Source organism: Pinus tabuliformis, chromosome 1_2 (assembly GCF_031772625.1).
Source record: "Pinus tabuliformis cultivar Carrire ecotype Pingquan chromosome 1_2, CPIR1, whole genome shotgun sequence".
NCBI classification, from domain to species: Eukaryota; Viridiplantae; Streptophyta; class Pinopsida; order Pinales; family Pinaceae; genus Pinus; species Pinus tabuliformis.
Window position 1 is genome coordinate 290,593,951 of NC_142298.1, and position 19,352 is coordinate 290,613,302.

The following is a 19,352-nucleotide window of genomic DNA, read 5'->3' on the forward strand; positions in this document are numbered from 1 at the left end:
ACTGCAATATCTTTACCAAAGATGAAATCCAAAGGATACTTTGGAAAATAAACCAAAAAAGATTCAAATGGAGATACTTTTCTAGATGAATTATTGGCGCGATTTTAGGCATGTTGGATGTAATGCAAAATTCTCATCCCAAACTTTAAGATTCTTACCACAATATCCTCGAAAGAAATGCAATACTGTCATGTTCACTACTTCTGTCTAGCCATCGGTTTGTGGATGAAATGTGATTCTCTTATTCAACTTTATGTCCATGAGTTCCCATAAACTTTGTTATAGACATTTTTGTGCCTTACAGCATGAAGCATGAAATGTCCATAATCAAAGGGATCCAAAGTCCCTAAACATGTTGTTCTTACCCCTAGAGGAACAAGGTCAGCAAACCACAGCACTTCAAATCAGTTCTCCACCTGAAAATGCTCAAAAACAAGGCAATTCTGGATCATGTCAACTGCTACACTGGCTACCTGCACTGAATGTCAACTGCTACACTGGCTACCTGCACTGAATGTCAACTGCTACACTGGCTACCTGCGCTGAATGTCAACTCCAACACTAGCTACCTGCGCTGAACGTGTTTGGACAAGTGGCAGGCTCATTTCTCAAGGTGTCAATGCCCAGGAAGCTTCCAAAATGACACTTGGATCAGGGAATTCGCCTAGTGATGAGTAAGAGGTTCTTAAACTCCAAGTGGAAGCAAGGATCTCCAAGTGGACTCAAGAACTGAAGTATAACTGAAGTGGGAGAGGACACTAGTCAGCTTGAAGCCAGCCTCAAGCTGACTCATCCTTTCTCCAAATCTCCTATATATAGAGCTCTCTCATGAGGTCTAGGGGGGCTGGAATTTTGTGTAAAGCAAGGAGGTGCTGTTGGTTTACAGTTAGAGCTATTGGGTGATTGTTTTACTAGAGGTGAAGAGGAGAGTTCTTGCTGCTGGGGAGGTGCTGCTGGATTGGAGCCATCATTGGTTGTAACCTTCTCAGAACCCTGTTACTTCTATCAATAAAGTTTTGCATGTTCTCCTATATACTTGTATTGCATTGATGTATTGTATTTACATGTATATTTGATTCACTCTAATCCATGCATCAGTTATGAGTACTTGTATCTTGTAGTTTCCTCTCTTGTTTGTGCAGGATCTGTGTGTAGCTGGACCGGCAAAGAGAGCAAGGAGCTGGGAACAAGAGACAAAGAGAGAGGATAAGGATCGACTAAGCGAAAGACACCAGGTTGGTTAATCTCTTCATCCTTCTCTCTGTACTTTCATAAAGGAAAACATCAAAGCTTTACTTTCAGTTGTTGCTAAAGACTGTCACCTTTAGAGTAGGGATAGGGTCATCCGAGTCGGATACTTTTCCCCACAACAAACTGGCGACTCCGCTAGGGAGCTAGTATCTTGTTGGTTTATTGTGTTTCTTGCTATTCATCTCATAAACAAGGAGAGCACCAAATCGAACTGCAATTGAGTCCTTCGATTGCAAAGTAGAGGGCAGCTGCTCTGGCTCAGTTTCTGAGCAGGTTTATGATTTGAAGAGCTGATCCACAAGGACTCTTGTGCTCTTTGTGATAGCTTTTCATCCTCTTGATCATCCCTTAGCTTGTACTTGACCTATAGCTTTTTATTTCAGCAAAAACAATGAATTTTTGAGCTTTTTATGACCCGGAAACCCTTGTAAACGCAACTCTCGTGTCTCAGTGCAGGCTGTCCAAAGGCAGTCTACATTTCAGCGCAGGTACTCCCTTCGGGAACTGCGCTGAAAGTCAGTTTGACAGACCAGAGCCTGCGCTGGACCAGTTAGCCAGTGTCTTGCTGAGGTTTCCCACTGAGTCTTGGCCCTGTTTTCACTGTTATTTTGCTGCTGATTGCTTGTCATTTGTACTTGCTGTAAACCAACTTTCCTTGACATCATTCCACCTCTGTTATATAACGAAAATTGTACTTGTTCTTTGTATTTCTTACTCATTTACAATTTCCCATAACGAAAAGTAAACTAGTCATGCTTTTGACCTCTTAGATCTGAACCTGTGTCAGGCATTTTTGCTGGTCCAAAGAGTTAGCTTGCTTGCTGTCCATAGCTGATTAGTCATTTTACTTTCGTTAGTATGGTTTGATTTCATGTATTTCTAGTGATTAAGCAAGTGAATCTTAAGGTGTCTTTTGATTTTGGACAAACTTGTTTACTTTCACTTTAAATCGAAATCAAAGTTATATAACCACTTTCTTTTTGTATCCATCCACATTGAGAAAGGGAAAAGAAAATACATGCATTGTGCATTTTGCATTTGACTGTGTGCTTAACGATTTAGGAAAAAGTGCATTAGTTTGTGCTGTATGAACTGTGTGAAAAGATATGCCTTTCTTCTCCCTCAGTAGTTAAGATTTTCATCAGTCAAAAAGATTTGAAAAAGTTTGCTTCTCATCTTAGACTGCATTTAGGAATTTGTTGCATACATCTCGTGGTGATCCTTAAAGGCAAACTGATAAGCAAGATCAACATTAAAATAAATCCAATTTACATAACAACGCTTTGTAACATAACGCAAACATCTAGAGGTCTAGGTAGAGACGTGTTCCGGCGTCGTTAAACATAGTGACTGTCGATCTCTACGAAGGTGGGTGATTCCTCCTGAGAGTCGGTGGCGCTAATACGGACTTGTGCTCCCACGTACCGTCGCGTATATATTGGGAGACCCCTATAGGAACAAAGCCTTTATCCTTAGGAAGCCGTGTCGGCCGCCCTACTGATCGCAATGCAGTGAACACAGCATTCACGAAGATTGACCACACGTACCGTAAAACGTATTCCGTGGTTTTGCGAAAGGTTTGGCACACCCTCTGCCTAGATCTCCAGAGCAGTTTCTTTTGGCCTTTTTCAAACTCTATAACTGAAAAAGTCCATCCGAGCATTTGTCACTTCGGGCTCGTTAAAATATCGAAGGAGACTAGAGTCATCTTTAGCTTTTTCTCGACTCTTTAAAACTGAAAAAGCAAGTTGTGTCTAAAGAGTCGTTATAAAATTTATTTTAAGCGGAATAATCATCACCCTTCCCTCGTTGATCTTCGAAGTTAGTCCACCACAAGTGGAAGTTCCTGTAGAATCGCTAAGAAATCTTTTGGATAGACTAGATATGTCTGAACAACCGTCGACATCTAGGACTGTGTCGTCCGACACAGCTGCAGCAGAGCCTCCTGCTGCTACTCCAATGATGTTCGCTGGTATACCATCTGTTCCGGCAAATTGTCAACAACAAGCCGAAGTCCCATCAGGGACAACGACATGGTTAGTTCCTATTTCTTCATCCGGATTATCATCTGGTATTTCTTATGTTGAAACTCACCAAATTGATCCATTTGGAGGTCAATCTGGGCAATCGATCCCCTTGAGTTCCGGATTGATACCATATGGGGGGCAGTATGCCTTTTCATTACCTCCTCCGGGAGGATGCCCATCCGTGAGTTCACAACAAAGTTCAGGTCAAACTGGAATTACATCCAGCAGTTGGGTACCAATACTGCCTCAACAACCAGGAGTTGTATATTCTATGCAACCAGTCCACCCTGTGTCGAATGTTGCCACTATACCTGGTATGGTGATTGCGTCGCAAGTACAAGCGCTGCCTACTGTATGTCAACCCCAAGTTTCTCAGGTTTCCATACAACAGCCTCTTGTCTCGAGATCTCAATCGCAACCTCAGGTCAGTGCCTCCTTATCTGGAGCGACTCAGGATCAAACAAGTACTGTGACTCCTCATCTTGGTCAATCATCTAGTATTGGGCATCAGCAAATGGTCCAACAACCAGAGCTGGTTCGAACTCAACAACCGCAATTCTAGCAATCATATCAAGGACCTGAGCAACAAGTCTTTGTAAGTAATGGGCAACCATACTATAATGGTTATACCCATCAACCTTGTCAAAGTTGCCAACATTATGCTGGTATGCAAAGACCCACTGCTCAGGCGATTCCATCTTATCCTGGATATGCTTCGCCTAACCTGAATCAACAGTTTCCCTTTGTAGCAACTCTAGAATTACCAGATCTAAACCGACTGACGAATGATCCAATTGCTTATGCCCCTTGGTGGCCAGCGATTCCACACAAACTTCCATCAGACATTCCTAAATTTAATGGAAATCCAGGTGAAGACCCGTCGAATCACGTGATGACATTCCATCTATGGTGTTCATCAAACACCCTGAATGATGATTCGATAAGACTTCGCCTTTTTCAGAGGACGTTAACGGGTCCAGCGGCAAAATGGTATATTGAATTGCCTAGAGCTTCGTTCGACAACTTCAGTGCCTTAGCCACAACCTTTTTAACCCATTTTCAATTGCCGATAAGGTATGAAACGGGAACAGAACTCCTTACCAACTTCAAACAGACAACGGCCACTCATATATCTGATCATATACATGAATGGCGACGTCGTCGTAGGATGGTAAAAACATATGTTCCCGATCAGCTATTAGCTGAATGGTTTATAAAGTCATTACTTCCGGCCATAACGGAAGATGTGGCCAAGGGGGAGTCGTAACAGAAGAGCAAGTTATAGCTCGTGCGCAATATCTAGACTTGGTTTATACTCAGTCTGGCACGCTCTACGACAAAATACCTGACGCCCCTAGACCGGAATTCTCAATTCCTCCTCCTCCTAAATCAAACAATGACTCTCACGCCAGCGATGACGTGATTGGCAAGCACAAAATTTACAGTCAAAATGCAAATGAAAAACTTCTTGCCTCAGAAGTAAATGCCATGTCGACCGACAAGGGCAAACAACTGAAGCAACCAGGGGGCAAGAAGAAAAAGATAGGAAGAAAAAGGAAACCCCCGGCAGGGTGTCATATATGCGATGAGGATCATTGGATGAAATATTGTCCACATATAGCTGAAGTTAAGAAACTCTTCAAGAGTTCAAAAACCCCAGCAGTATTGACTGATCCGTTTCCTAATCCAAGTCAAAATCTGGTTGCTAATCAAAATGCTTCCGGATCCCAAGTGCTTATGTTGTCTACCTCGAAGCAACAGAATAATGCTTTGACAAGGAATAAAGATTACGGGAATCCAAAGTTGTCGAACAAAAAGGTTAATGAAGGACCTAGTAGTTCAACAACAACTTTGACCGAAGTTGTGCCACCCATCGTTCCTGAGCCGATGATAAAGTCGCCAAAGGGAGTAGTACACAAATCGACATTTAATCCTCGTGCCAAAGGAGCACAGAATTATAATATAGTAAAGGACCTGGCCCAATCGCCGTCCACTATGTCGACACTTGAAGTACAACAAAATTGCCCCTCCCAAGAGCAAGCTTTATTATCAGCAATAGGTGGGATTGGCCCAATGGATTCCAATCTTGTGGCCTTTGATCATAAAGGATATGACCCTCAGTTACCAGCTCAACTAGCTTTCCTTATTCAAGTGAAAGCCCTCAACAAAACTGTTCATCGAACAATTATTGATGAGGGGGCATCTACATGTCTTATGTCGATGAGTTGCTGGGAAGATTTAGGCTCACCACCCTTGTCGAAATCGTCAACGACGTTAAAAGCATTTGATGGACGATCATACACTCCATACGGGATTTTAAGTAACTTGCAAGTTGAACTGGGGGGCAAAACAGTAGGAATTGATGTTGAAATAATTGATGGAAACCTCGATTACAACATCCTACTAGGAAGGCCCTGGATCTATGCCATGGTCGCGATTGTGTCGACCTACTTCAGGAAGATTGCATTTCCCTTCCAAGAAGGAATTACAATCGTCGACCAACAAACTTTTCTCCCCAACAGTTCACAAGTTACAGGAAGCATTCCAATGATCCATGGAAGGAATCATTTGCTTCAAAATATCAGAATAGGTCTCCTAAAAGACCCTGCCTTAATGGGTACTTTCGCCCTACCGCCTCCAAGTAATATGGCGGGAGTGGCCACGGTGGAAACCTACAAAATGAAATCTAATCCAATCTTCTGGTTGGATTCGGAAGATTCCTAAATATTTTGTCGGCTCCGAGGACAGTTCTTATCTCGCATCAACCTCATTAAAAAATGAAACAAGGAGTTATGAGGATAGTTCTTTTACTATGTCAACCTCATTAAAAAATGAAACAAATCCCCTTTTCAAAATTCAAAGGTAAACCTTCATTCCAATCACCAAGTTGAATGCAATGAAGCTTGGGGGGCACCCTCCTTTGACATGCGTTATTATGATGCTGGGGGCATGCAAGATTCGAGCAGTTTTAGCACATAGTTCATGCTCGTTAAAAAATAAACGCAAGATCCGAGCAGTTTTAGCGCATAGTTCATGCTCGTTAAAAAATAAACATAAGTTTATGAGCAGGCTTTCCTTTAGAGTTCAAGCTCATTCAGAAAAAATGAACCGGTAAATACCCTTTTGAGATCGTAAATTCATCAGCCATAAAAGCCTTGGTCGTGTTTGTGCACCGTCACCTCCACCGTCATTTGGCCGATCATTCACTTCCATTTGTGTGTTTACCCATTTTGAGGAACATCTGCGAAGAGTGATTTCACCTAGCCATCCTTGTGACACTGCCGTGATTGGAGATTTCCAACCAGTACCTGGAATCTGCTGCTATCCCTGTTCATCACTCGTTCCTCAAAAGACGAGTCTTCTTTGAGCTCTTTTCACTGACTCGTAAAATATGAAAAGTTTGCCGATTTTTGGCCTTCCAGCTCGTTAAAGCGACCGGAAAGCTATCCCTCCTCTAGATTTTAATCTTTTTTGGACCTGAGGGATTATTGCACAAAAAGATCGAGCGCTTGTCTTGTTCGGCTCGTTAAAAGTACTGAACACTCATCCCTTCTGTATTGTTTTATACTTTTTCGGACTTAAGGGATTAGATGACGAAAAAGGAATTTTGGAGTTAACTTTCTGTACCTTTTCAGACTCTCTAAAAAATGAAAAGGACCGAGTTTTCCTTGTCGTTAGACTTGTTAAAATGATTAAATAGCGACAAACTTGTCTTTAGACGAGAACGAGTTTCCCTATCGCTAGGCTCGTTAAAACATAGCGATGGGCTTGCCCGAAGGGCAGGTTATAGAACAAGCATATGTTATCCTCCTCAAGCTTGACAAAAATAAAGAGGTACTGGTCAGAAATGACTGGGGAAAAATTGGGAGAACATCAAAGCTTAATGGTAGCAAGTCGCTCTTGAACATGACACTTTTCCTCCGTACCACATCGGGTTGGGTTGTTTCATTCACCGGTCTCATCGCCATGGTCTTCGCCAAACCATCCACATTTTGGGGTAATGCTACCGATCCATCGCATCAGTGTCATTATATGTTCAAGAGAGGTCATTCTGAAAGTGTCAACCGTGTCCCATCCACTGCCATACATTATCCTTCATCCATTCATGATCGCCACCCTGAATCATATGTCACAGTTTGTTTTCACCTCCACTAAAATCATTAGCTCCGTTCCGTGTCATTGATGTGGGATTCATTAAGGCCCTCCTTTGACGGATCGCTTCTTGTCGACTTCAGCTCATTATCCAAGAAGTTGATCTAGGAACAACCCCATCAGTACTTTGAAGCTTGCATGCCTCAATGGCAAGTTTCTCACTTCCGGCGACAGGTATACATCAATGACCTTCGACCAGAAGATTTTGCGTGGCGTTCGACGCCAAGTCCTTTATTCACGCCACGTGAATTGTACTGCAGTACCTTGAGGGTCATTATCATTATCGGTGATTCCTCTCGCGCTTGTTAACGGTTTTCATCATTGACCGGTAATCAAGCGATGTCTTTCCATGTTCGACTTCAGTGCAATTCTCACATGGATCGACTTGTACTTAGAGTGAAGATCGAGCGAGTTTGAAGACCCCGGATCTAGTTTCATCCATCCGGGCTGCGAAATATATTCAGGAAATATAAAAACATTTGTCATGTACATCATTGCAGCAGATGATCATCCTATTCAAAGGATGATAATTTCAGCAGAGAATTATCAGTCTACCATCAGACGATCGTCTGTTCTATGTACCAAAATGTATTTATAAAGCTGAGCATGGGAATGCCCGCCTCAGCTAGATCATGAAAACAGAATGAAAAATAATGTATTGTATTGTATCGTATTACAGGGCACCTCTCAGCACTTGAATGAACTTCGGATCCTCTGGATAAAGCATTTCACCCGATAAACGACCTCATACTTTAGGGGGCAACTGTTATAGACATTTTTGTGCCTTACAGCATGAAGCATGAAATGTCCATAATCAAAGGGATCCAAAGTCCCTAAACATGTTGTTCTTACCCCTAGAGGAACAAGGTCAGCAAACCACAACACTTCAAATCAGTTCTCCACCTGAAAACGCTCAAAAACAAGGCAATTCTGGATCATGTCAACTGCTACACTGGCTACCTGCACTGAATGTCAACTGCTACACTGGCTACCTGCACTGAATGTCAACTGCTACACTGGCTACCTGCGCTGAATGTCAACTCCAACACTAGCTACCTGCGCTGAACGTGTTTGGACAAGTGGCAGGCTCATTTCTCAAGGTGTCAATGCCCAGGAAGCTTCCAAAATGACACTTGGATCAGGGAATTCACCCAGTGATGAGTAAGAGGTTCTTAAACTCCAAGTGGAAGCAAGGATCTCCAAGTGGACTCAAGAACTGAAGTATAACTGAAGTGGGAGAGGACACTAGTCAGCTTGAAGCCAGCCTCAAGCTGACTCATCCTTTCTCCAAATCTCCTATATATAGAGCTCTCTCATGAGGTCTAGGGGGGCTGGAATTTTGTGTAAAGCAAGGAGGTGCTGTTGGTTTACAGTTAGAGCTATTGGGTGATTGTTTTACTAGAGGTGAAGAGGAGAGTTCTTGCTGCTGGGGAGGTGCTGCTGGATTGGAGCCATCATTGGTTGTAACCTTCTCAGAACCCTGTTACTTCTATCAATAAAGTTTTGCATGTTCTCCTATATACTTGTATTGCATTGATGTATTGTATTTACATGTATATTTGATTCACTCTAATCCATGCATCAGTTATGAGTACTTGTATCTTGTAGTTTCCTCTCTTGTTTGTGCAGGATCTGTGTGTAGCTGGACCGGCAAAGAGAGCAAGGAGCTGGGAACAAGAGACAAAGAGAGAGGATAAGGATCGACTAAGCGAAAGACACCAGGTTGGTTAATCTCTTCTTCCTTCTCTCTGTACTTTCATAAAGGAAAACATCAAAGCTTTACTTTCAGTTGTTGCTAAAGACTGTCACCTTTAGAGTAGGGATAGGGTCATCCGAGTCGGATACTTTTCCCCACAACAAACTTGACCAAAACTTCCTGACAAATCGAGAATCTCGATCTGAAATAATAGAAGTGGGTAACCCAAAATGAACCCATACATTTTGGAAGAACATCTTTGTGGTATGTTCAATTGTAAATTGTTTCTGACATGGCATCAACACACACAATGTTCTGAATCGATTCGAAACAAAATATAGATAATCATGAACTTTCTTAGACATTGGTATTTCCCTAAAAAAATCCATAGACATACTTTCCCAAGGATAAGAAAGAATAGGATGTGGAGTGGACAAACCTAGTTTCCTATTACTTTCCTTGCTAGTAACACACATGGAACATCCTTTCACATATCTTGAAACAGTTTCATTCATGCGAGGCCAACAACAATACCTATGAATTTGATCAATTGTTTTGCCTCCACCAAAGTGGCCAGCAATAAGAGAAGTGTGGGCTTCCTTTATGACATAGAATCTTTAACCCCGTGGAACACATATATTTCCAAGATGATACAACAAATTGTTATGAACATGATAATCCAACTCTTCAACATGATTTCCTTGACTCAAAGTTGCATAAACGTCTTTAATATCTTCATCTTGAAAATATTGTTCAATATAAATTTCATGCATTATTGATTTATGCTTAAGAATAACATATGCATTAACACAGATGAGGATTGTGCTTCTTTTCAGTCACAGGAAATTACTTGTTGTTTTAATTGTTTCTGGCCAAAATTTGTGGAGCTATTTCATTGTATTTTGACCAATTGGTCACTAGAATGTGAAATACACCTATGTTCTAAGGGGTTCTTCATTGTAAAATTCCCTTCATCAGAGGCCAGAGACAGTGTTATATAGGATGGACCATGGTTCTGGGGATCAACAGGCCTATTAATCACACCATGGCTCCCAGAATTTGATGCAAAAACCATGGTTGTCACTAGAATGCTGGTATGGATCTGACATCAGGGATGAGAGAGTACTCATAGGCATCGAGAACATCATTGGGAAATATATCAAAAAGGGCACCCAAATATTGGAAGAAAGGATCTACACACATGCCCGATATGTGTGGAAGTAGACCTCAGCAAGGGATTACTGGACCACATACAACTGATCCATAAGAAGATGAATTAGAGTGAGAATCTAGACTATGAGAACACAACCTTCAGATGTAGAATCTGAAGATAAATAGGGCATCTACAAATTATGTGCCATGAAGCCAAGAAAGACATCAGCAGAAATAAGAACAATGGGAAACAACCCAAAGGATGGAATTTCCCTCCACCCCAATTATTCAAGAGCATCGTGCTTCATAAAATCGTTGTATATTTGGTCAACTTAGGGGGTGTGATGTTTTTAATTTATTTGTATATTTTTAATAAATTGAGTGAAAAATATGTGTGTGAGGTTTTAATTGTAAATATTCTCAACTATGAGAGAATATGAGTGATGATAGACTTGTAAGGATCTGATAGAGATCTTAGGGATTAGGGGTTCCTAGAATAGAGGATTAGTTGAGTTAAAAGTGGAATTAGAGGATTTTTATGATTTGGATGAGAGATTTTAGGGATCAAGAGAGATATTGTTGGAGTTTTTTAAGGGATATACAACCCACTTGGCTTCTAATACATTTGTATAAATTGAGGAGAGCCTAAGAGGCATGGAGGAGGTAGAAGTCTGAGAGTGAGGAATGGGTAATTCTTATGTAAATATTTTATTAATGAATTATTTTTGAGCTTTAATGTAGATAAGTATTGTGTAAACTTCATTCTTATGTTTTGATTTTTAATTTTGAGGCCCCTTAGATTTGTTGCATAATGGATGATTTCGTCCATGAGTTGGACCAATAAACCACAGGTCCAAGGATCATGAAAAGTTGCAGCTTCGTTGCATCACGCAATAGGATGGGGAGGAAGATGAATAAGAGGAGGAAACTGTACAAACTGGGAACAACCAGACATCATAGGTACTAGAAACTCAAGGGGAAATCCCTCAGGACCCCATTCAAATGCAGGACAACTAGGTACAAACAGAAAACGTTCCAAAATCTATGGAAACTAATTGGTATAAGCATACCCATTCAACAGATAATTTACATCCAGACAAGGACAATGCAAGACTTGAACTTGGCAATCATCTTACACTTTCATCTACTTTGCCATCTCAAGGGGAATGGTGCAAGGTGGAAAAAAAGAAGGGGAGAAAAGCCTAGCTTTTCTCCTTATTGTATATTAGTTTGGTTTTTTTGCATATTTCCGCTCATCATCAATCACGGACTTGATGATGCTATGGTTATGCCTTTTTCCTGGGAAAAAAATATATGTAGTAAAAATAGGCCTTAATAACATATCTACAACTTTGTTTTATATACCTTTCTTATACCTGATTACCAAATGAAATTATTGTAGGAATCCCATCCACTTGAAATTTCTAGTTTATTGTAGCTTGGTTTGTGATACTAAATATTGTAAAGGTTGATGGTTAGTATGAATAATCATTTCTTTACCCTTTAAATAATGCTTCAATTTCTTCACGCTTTGTACCAAAGCATACAACTCTTTATCATAAGTTGAATACTTAATTACTGAATTGGTAAAGGTTTCATAATGATAACATATTGGCTTACCATGCTGCATCAAAACTACTCCCATACCATATTCACTTGCATCGGTTTCAATGTCAAATGGCTACTTAGGATCTAGGAGTGCTAGAAATGTTGTTGTATTGATTTTCTCTTTCAAAGTGTTGAAGGTTTTCTACTACTTTCCTCCCCACTGAAAGACTCGTTTTGCACTTGTCAAAGGATGTAATGGTGCTGCAATGAATGAGAAGTTAGTAATAAATTTTCTCCTGTATTGGGTTGCCCCAAAAAAATCCTAACTTTTGTTACATTGTTGGCTTTAGGCCAATTCACAACAACATCAACTTTTGAGGGATCCATCTTCAATTCACCCCCTCCTACTATATGACCGAAATAAACCAAATATGTTTTCCCAAATTCACATTTAGACATTTTCAAATACATTTTTTCCTTTTTGAAGACATCTAGTACTTGTTTCATATGCTTGACATGCTCTTCATGGGTCTTACTGAAAATAAGAATATCATCTAAGTAGACTATGACAAAATCATCAACGAATTGTCGCAACACACCATTCATAACTCTCATGAATGTTGCAGATGTATTTCAAGGCCCAATTGGCATAACTAACCATTCAAAAAAACATGTTTTTTCTTAAAAGTAGTTTTCCAAATATCATCTTTAGCAATCCTTATCTGATGACAATCGCTTCTAAAATCTAGCTTAGTAAAGTAAACAAATTCCTTTAATTGATCTAGAAAATCATCAATGCAAGGAAGAGGATAGTGATTCTTTATTTTGATCTTGTTCAAAGCTCATAAATCCACACACATGCACCATGTACCATATTTCTTTGGAACAGAAAATAGGAGACCCACAAGGAGATGTGTTTGCACTGATGAGCCACTTTTCATGCAACTCTTGAATTTGCTTCTTGATCTTTGAATTCTCCAAAACTGACATTCTATACATGCCAATATTTGGAAGTGGTGGATCCTGCTACAAGTGAATATCATGTTGGATTCCTTTTTTTTGAGGTAACCCTTCAGGATCCTGAAACATCTTGCCATAAGTGTTAACAAATTTAACCAATTCATGATTGAGTTTAGAATCACATCTTGTGAATGTTTCAAATTCAACAATATCTTTAGCTTTAATCATCAACAACACAAAGTTCTTACTAGCATTTACAATCCTTTTCATCTAACCAGAATTAACAAGAGATAATTTCATATTCTTTCTATGTACTGTAACAATATACTCAACTCCATATTTGAAAATATGATATTTTTTCTCATGACGGTAGAATATGGATTTTAGGTCATACAAATATGGACTCCCTAAAAAAATCCCGCAAATATAAAGTGGTACAACATCAAGCTCTACCTCATCTATAAAATTAGCAATGGTAGCAAATTTGAGTTTATATTTTCATATTGCTTGTAATTTGGCATCATCACATACCCAACCCAAAGGGTAAGGTTTAGTATGAGGTGTATTTTCTACATTAAGTTTCTTGACAACTTCTTCAGAGATAAGATTGACTTGGGATCCACTATCAAATAATGTATCAACTTTTGTATGTTTTGTAATGACCCTAATATGGAAAACTCACATCTTTCTTTATCATTTTGAGATTCTATAGGCTTACTAGAAGAATAAGTACTTGTGTTAGAAGCTATATCTTTCACTCCCGTGGTTGTAATTTTTTTCATCACCTGAATCATATCCTAGATCTTGTTGATTTGTAGCAGTAGTCTTTTGTTTCCCCTTGTTATTGAACTTCTTTGGTCTCATTTATGGATGTAATTTCCAACAATGGTCTTCATCATTGCCTTATTTTGAACAATATTTATAGGTAAGTTTCGATCCCTATTTCTTTATTGTAGCATTCATTTTTTCCTTTGCGTTTAAACTTCCCCTTTCCTTTGTCTCCATATTTGAAAGGTTTATTGCTAGTCTCTTGAGGAAAATTCTTGCCTCTTGATAATAAATGAGTTGTATGAACACATACTTCATCTAGAATGGTGGGATTAAACATAAGTATAGTATGTCTCAAATAACTATGTAAGGGGCTTATGTATTTAAGGAGAGTATCTTGTGAATACAAATCAAAACCCAAGATTAAAGCTCTTCTTCTAAATTCTTATGTGTAACTTTAGACACTTTGTTCTTTAGCTTGTCTAAAATTTTGCTAATCCATGATCTATTTTTTCATGTAAGCTAATGGGTAAAATTTCCTTCTTAATGCAGCTATAAAATCATTACAAGAAGAGATAATTTTACCACTTTTCTTCAAATATTCTTAAGTTTTGGCCTCCCACCAGATGAGGGCTTCACTTTCCAAATGAAGAGAAGCAAGTTTGATCTTTTTAACATCATCATAAATATTTTGAATCCTACAATAGACTTCAATTTGATGAACCCAACTATCCAACTTTTCAACATTTAATTCCCCATTGTAGATTGGAAATCCTAATTTGAAATCAAGCTTAAATAAAAGAGACTTAGAATTTCCTTTTGGAGATGGAGGAGGAGTAGGTCCATGAGATGAAGGAGGTGAAGAAGGAGGTGAGGATGGAGGTATAGATGGAGGTGGAGGGTTGCTCCCATCACCATCATTACCTTTTCATTGGTTAGAAATTTTTCCTTTCAACCTTGCTATCCTCTCATTGTACAACACTTTCACCATCTCAGACATATCATAGAAAGCCTTTCTAAAATATCTCTCATCCTCAAACATTAGCTTTTGTCTTTCTTCATGTGCCATGACTCGTGGAGTTTGTGGAGTTTGTGACCTCCTTGAACCAATTCGAGGGTTTAGTTCTTTAAGCACTCTTTCTCCTCTTTTCAATTTAGACCTTGTAACCATTAAAGAAAACACTTGAAAAACTATCAAACCTTCACAACAACCATGCTCTAATACCAAAGTGATCTAAAATTAAAATTGAAGGTTTCATGTAAAGTTTTACAAGCTATTTTATGTCTTATGGGCAATGGGTCAACATTTCAAAAGCATATAAACAAAGTTAATTTTTGCAGATTTTAACAATGAAAAATAGACAAGAAGTAGCATCACAAAACAGTGATTTAATGACAGAGTTCACCACTCTTGGGCTACATCTCTGGGTCCAACTTCCAATTTTGGAACTTTAAATTGTATTCTCAAATTTGTAATTACATCAACATACAATGCTCAAATTGCAAAAAATACACTACCATTGTGTCTAGAACTCCCAAAAACCCCTGTGTAGACTCTTCTTGGGATCAAAAGGCTGAAAAATGGTCAAGTTAGTACTCCTTCTTCATTTCTTTACTAACTATTCTACAAATTCATCCCTCTGTCAAAATTGGAAACAAAATTCAACTTTGGCAGTCTTGCACAACAACAATTTCACAACTATAGGTGGCGGGTTCGACCATGAAACTCGTCGTGTCGGGTGTAATTTTTCGGATGGTTAAATGACCCTTGCACCCCTATTTATCTACCTCTAATAACATGGCAGTGATATGACCGTGGGGTGCGAGCCCAACCATTCCCCGCTCCTGGTCGTGTTGTGGTTGATGGAATCACGGGTTGGGCATGGGCAAGGTTCCACATGCCTTCCCTTCTTGAAGTTTTCATCAACGGTTGCGTGATTACAATAGAACCAGGGGCTAGGGCCACACGCCCTACCCCTTCCACCTTACACCATAGTTATAATAATAATCCATATGACTTGGTATGGGTTGGTCGAGCGCACTCGTTGACCCAACCCTCTCCCCAATGGTCGAACCAGTTAAACTTAAATATAACTGCCACCACAATGTTTAATAAGTGGTACCCGTGGTGTAGTGGTAAGGCATTCCTTTGTGTATTGTGAGGTCATGGGGTCAAACCTTGTAGAGGCACATTTGGTCCATAACCAAAACTTTTGCCTCATTCAGAGTGCCATGTGGCTCCCCGTGATTGGGCCACGTGTCACTCCGTGATTGGCCACAATCAAATCACAACCAACCAATCAAATCACACCATTTTCCTATGTACGAATGAGCCACATGTCCTGTCCTAATTGGCTTGATACTACACATTCACCCTGCTGACATCAACACCATGTTGGCATACGGACTGCCACGTGGCAGTCGTACACTACCTAGTCAACCTTGCAAGTTGACTTTTATATTGTTTGCCAAAAATTTCAAAACGCGATAACTTCCTCATACGGTGTTAGATTGAGGCAATTCAAATGTTGTTGGAATTAAAACGATGAGATCTACGATTTGAGACTAGTTTTGGGTGAATTTGAGCACTTTTATTTTTGATCATATTTTGGGTCCCCTAGATCAACCTCACTCCTAGAGGTGTAGCTACAATTGTTCCCTCTTCCCACTTATATTTAACTCTTCCTCTATTGTAGGTCTCTGACTGGTCCTCATCATCATCATCTTGTTGGTCAACCCAACTACCAACTAGTTGAGGCTCCATCTTGAGAGCTCCATCTTGGTTGCTCTCAACCACCACATCTCTAATATCTACCTTGCTCCTCAAGGTTTAACATGCATCTTCCTCTAATATGTAGAGGCTCTTGATATGTTTTCCTTAGCTCTTGCTTGTCAGCACATGAGAGTGATTCTCTTTGTCTTCGAGGTTCGTGTTCCTGGTGAGTGGTAGTGTTACTTGTTTCAAGGTTCTTTCACCGTAGAGAGAGGGTGGAAGTGATTCTCTAGCTGAACGGGAAGAGTCCCAACTCTTTCATAGACACACAACATGACAAGATGTGTGCAACTTCTGGCGGAACAATCCACACAGATGCAGCAGTCACAGACACGAAAAGGAAAAGCACATACAAGACTCAACAAAGCAGTCCATGCAAGTGCGACGATCGTTATAACAAGTCTATGGGAAAGGTTATGTATGATGTCTGGTAAGTCATTCCCCGCAGGTAGGACAATGTTAAGAACTTATACAACACATTTTCATAAAAATATGTATTAGAACAATTGAAAGATTTCAAATATTTTAACACAGGTTAAAGCAACATGCATTACAAGTGTTCCAAGATTAGTATTACAAACAACTACAATACATGTGTGAAAATGTACTAGCCTATTATCAAGCTTCTAAATTAAGTGAAAATTCCAAGACACATTGGTACACCATATATCATTAACCTTGTAAAAGGGGCGCTGGAGCCACTGCTCACTCCTCAAAGAAAATACTACAGACTCTCAAGGCTATGTGGGAGGAGACAAGGTGAAAATTTCCTTTGCATGTACAAATGAGGGGGTATTTATAGCCAAGGGTGAAACTGGCCCTTGTGACAATTCAACTTCCCTCATGATTGTTTGACTTATTTGACTCTTCATCTTTACATGAATCTTTATATGACATGTGGGTCTCTTGGAATTCCACATTACATTACATTGATTTACAATAGTATGGCCCATAGTAGTGATGTGGCTGACATGACTCATGACAGTGTTTATATGTTCATGCTACTCCTGATGTGCATGTCAAGCTACAATGCTGCTGAGTGATGGATATGCACTTGGTGTATTGTAGCTTCACCTCAGAATGGCAAGGTGTGGGAAGTATTCGATGGTCTTGGCATTCGCTTGATGTCGCATGTGCACATTCTTCCTTTTCTTGTACTTTGGCATGCTTCACATGTTCGTCCGTTTGTGAAAAAATCTCCTTGCATGCATCGTTTGTTCGTCCGTTAGCGAATAAATCTCCTTGCATGTGCTCTCCTTATTCATCCTATTCGTTGTCGCATCATGTCTCATCCATGTACTTGTATCTGCAATCACTCATGATGAGATGGCATCAAATCCATAAACCTCCAAATCTACCATGATGCATTTTCCTTCACTTTTGGATGCAGGTGATCAGGAGAGAGGATAGGGCTATGAAACTGCATAAGGTAGGTTTCAGGCTTGGATGCGAGCTCCGGGCACTGCTGGTGAAAGTTGCGCAAAAGTCATTGGGAGACTGAGATGGACAATCCAGTTCAGCAGTGACTGCCGGTTGGATATGGCTTAGCTAGCGGGCATATTTGTGCAAATTTTTTAGGGAAGCAGTGTAGGAAGAAAAGGGGTTTGGCAGTAAAAACTACGAAATTCCTCCAGGGAGCTAGCACTGGGTTGTGGGAGGCTTGCCAGGAAAAGATACGCATGTTTTTCAGGGAGCTGGAAGCAGGCTACAGGAGTGTTGGAGACAAAAAATGCACAATTACTAGGAGGTTGACTTACTGAACACCTCTGCATAGTTTCTAAGTTGAGCAGGATGTTGGGCAGCTGAGGGACTTCTCATGAAATTTGCACAGTTTTCTGGGTGAGCAACAATTTGGATGACGGGGTGGATGGCTGGAAAAACTGCCATATTTTTTGAGGGAGAGAGTGACGGGCACTGGGTGTCTGTTTGGCCTATCTGTGCAGTTTCTTCAGTCAATGGAGTAGTCATGCTTGGCATGTTTTGCACAATTTTTGAAGGGAGTGAGTCCTGGGGTCACTGCACGGTCAAACTCTCTGATTGACCAGTAAGAGGCTTGGTTGATGTGCTTACGGGCAGTGCAGATTGAAATGGCTTGTTGGTCACTTCTGCACTATTCTGGGTGACGGTCGAGTCGATTCTAGGGTTGAAGTCTGGTTGTTGGAGGGTGATTTGGTTGCCAGAACTTCAGCAAAATGACAAATTCTGTGAGTGAGTGAATTTGTGCATACGTGACCCTACGAACACACACTCAACATGACTTGACGATAAGATGCCTCAAAAAATCAAGACAACATATACTCAACATGACTAATTGATGGTGTGAGTGACAAGCACAACACTTGTGATAGATCGTTGAACAACCACGATGACTCTTGCGCGATAGTGCACACAACTTTGTGCGTGAGTGTGATGGATTTTTTCATAGTGAATACAACTTGTGCACATGAAGTGAATCCTTATTTGTGGCTAGAACATGACTTCAAGCATGACATTGTGACCAACATGCAAAAGAGATGTTTGTTGAGCAGTCAAGCGAGGAGGGTTCAAAGACTCACTACGATCTCACAGGGTGAGCCCGAGTGCTTGTAAACATCAAGTAAAAACCCTAGGAAGGCTCCAAAATAGGATGCAGGCCAAAATTTTGGAGGGTGTTGCAGCCACTACAATACTTGGCGACGCACTGGTTGAATTCAAGATTCTCTATTTTGGTCCATTTACAACATAGGGCCTTGCTCTTTCAGGGAGTATTAAATCATTATGCAAGTTACTTCGACTTCCCCACTTACCCCATGGAAAGACATGGTTCACCTTTTGACAACTCAGTCAAACACAACAATAGGATTCATCTTTATCATAGTGTTTCGAAATCGGCAAGGTGGTTTGGCTCGTCAGTTAAAAAATTTCAAAGTATATGTTTTCATCTCTAGTGTTGCTATGTTGCCAGTAGGCCTAGACAGTACCCAATAGAGTCACACAAGAACACACACATTTCTCCACTGTCAGTGACCCTGGTTAGTACCCCGAT